At 36.5% G+C, this 2,500-nt stretch overlaps 1 protein-coding gene across 8 annotated transcripts in view; it reads left to right on the top strand.

Moving 5' to 3' along the window:
- EBF3 (EBF transcription factor 3) overlaps positions 1–2,500 on the top strand; it is a 141,648-nt gene that overhangs the window by 106,604 nt on the left and 32,544 nt on the right. The window lies entirely within an intron of this gene.

Below are 2,500 nucleotides of genomic sequence, written 5' to 3' on the forward strand. Positions count from 1 at the left end.
CCCACTCTGTTCCAGCCAGAAACAGGAAGTGAAGAAGTACTCAGCAGCGAATAATACTTTTTTTAGAAAAGTTCTCCAAACTTTTTTGAACCTCAGTAATGGTTCAGTTAAAGTTTAGGGCAATGGTTCAGGTATTTCTTATTATATCCAAACCACTTCATCCATCCCTATTAATAACTTGGCTGTAAAAATTCTCTCAGAGATTAAACTTGGCACAAAAAGTTTGCAGCCTGGAAGTCATTTGTTTAAACCAAATTTCTCTTAAACATGTTTGATTTTAAGTTTCAAGAGCACAAGGAAAAAATTGAAGTTTTGTGGTTACAAATGATTCTGAACTCAAAAGAATTCATCTTTTAAATGAAACATTTCTGGCTTTTTGTCTAAAATAGGGACTAAGTTCTTTTGGCATTTAAAAAAATGAATCCAACTAAGATATTGAGATGAAAAAAGCTGATATTCACATGAATGGTAATCACATTCATAATTTTTTTAAGTTAATGATTTGACGTAGTAGGTCCATAATACACACATGCTTACTATTGCAAATGTTCATGTGTGTATTATGAATTGTTCTGTTGTGTCACACACGTCTTTAAAAATAAACATCAAAGAGTTCTTAAATGTTTATTTGATAAATTGATAGAATGTAGTGACTCTGGGAGAGATTTTAGGCCCAGATCCTCCAATGTATTTAGGCACCTAAGTCCCATAGATATGGGCTGAAGTGGGATTTAATTGATGACTAAGGGCGTTAAGGGAGTGCCTAAAAAACCTTTGAGGATCTGGGCCTTAAAGCCTACTCGGTAAATAATGTGCTTTTCATAAAAACACTTTAGATTGGTATTTTCCCCATAGGCCATAACTGTTTCTGTCTAATTGTTTTGATCTTGCTGGAAAAAATGTGTATTTGGGGTACCTTTGAAAACTATGAGCAGATTATTGAGACTTTTAAAAACAATTATTGTTTTAGGAATCCAAGCCTGCTCACACTGAAGTCAATAGGAGTTTTGCCATTAGCTTCAGTGGGATCAGGATTGAGCCTTTAGTATGAATATTGTGCTCATGAAAGGTGCTGGATTGATAGCTGTGGAGACTGAAGTCCTCCATCTATCCACAAAACAGGCACAACCTGGGCAGGAGCAGTGTAAGTTTTCCCTCCAGTGTACCTCAGCTCTGATCTGGAAGGACCCACCTCCACGGGTGAGAGGATATTTAAGTCTCCCTGTCTGTTCAGTTCTTGGCTTTTCTGCTGAGACTGTCAAGAAGGGTGCCAAATGCGGTGGTGGTGGTTTTGGTGATATTGACCTCTCTATAATGCGAACGTTGCCTAAGACCACCATCTTATTTCATATGGTATGCTAAGCAGATGGTAACTGCAAAGCTGGCTGGGGTTGAATGGGCTACCTATAGGCAACTGGCTAATCCAGTCATGATTATAGAGTCTTTAAAAATACTATGATACACACAAATGAAATCAGTCCACATAAAGCTACAGTAAAACATCATGGAAGTATATGATTCAATTATCTTAGCTGCAGGGAATTAATATTGGAATTCTAGCTTCATACTTTAACTAACTGTTGTTACCAGGTATTTGTGCAGTGGTCTCCAAACAATGACTAGTTATTTTGCTCTGTAAGCAACAGTATTCAGCAAAGTAAAGTGAATTAACTACAAATGTTAGACTAAACTCCAGTTTCTTCAGCTATTGTAAACTGATGTAGTTCCATTGTCTGCAACAGAGCTATGTTGATTTACACCAGATGAGCATCTGTCCCTAAATATTCAGTCTTACTTTTGACTTTCCTTATATTAATAGCTCTAAGTAATTCCATAAATTGTTATTTTAATGTAAATTTCCATAGGTTAAATTAAAAGTGCAAAAATAAATGAAGTTTTAGAAAGGAGCCATTTACTTTTCCTACCCTGGAGTTCTCTTTCACCAGGATTCATAGGGACATTTTAAATAAAGATGTTTAAATGAATCATCAAAGTTTCCATAACTGCTGTTGCTCCAATTAATTTACTGCGAAAATAAAATAAAATAAAATAAAAACTTTAACAGAAATATACATTTCAAACACTTTGTAAGGGATACAGAAGCCTATATGTCAACAAAAAGTAAAAAGAAAGGTAGGGTCAGAGCCTGTCTGACCTGGAAACTTCTGTCTGATTTGCATTGCCCCTAAATTGATGGGGACAATGAGATAATGATTGGAAATTACACTCACCATTGAAAACTGAGCCAAGCCTCACTGTATTTCACAATATGAAAATTATGTGGCCCTATAGTAAGGAGGGGCTGAATCCCCAGGGCATCTGTTTCCCATCAGTGTCCCACCATGCTTGCAGTCTGGCTTGGCACTCTAACATTTAACCTTCTCAGCATGAGGTGGACCATAGGGCAACGAGGCTGCAGAATAATGAAACAAGAGTGTAGTGTGGAGTACAAAGCCTTTGTAAACTATAGAAGTTGAGACATTAAATGATCTGTGTACTG

This window comes from Malaclemys terrapin, chromosome 7 (genome assembly GCF_027887155.1).
Source record: "Malaclemys terrapin pileata isolate rMalTer1 chromosome 7, rMalTer1.hap1, whole genome shotgun sequence".
NCBI classification, from domain to species: domain Eukaryota; kingdom Metazoa; phylum Chordata; order Testudines; family Emydidae; genus Malaclemys; species Malaclemys terrapin.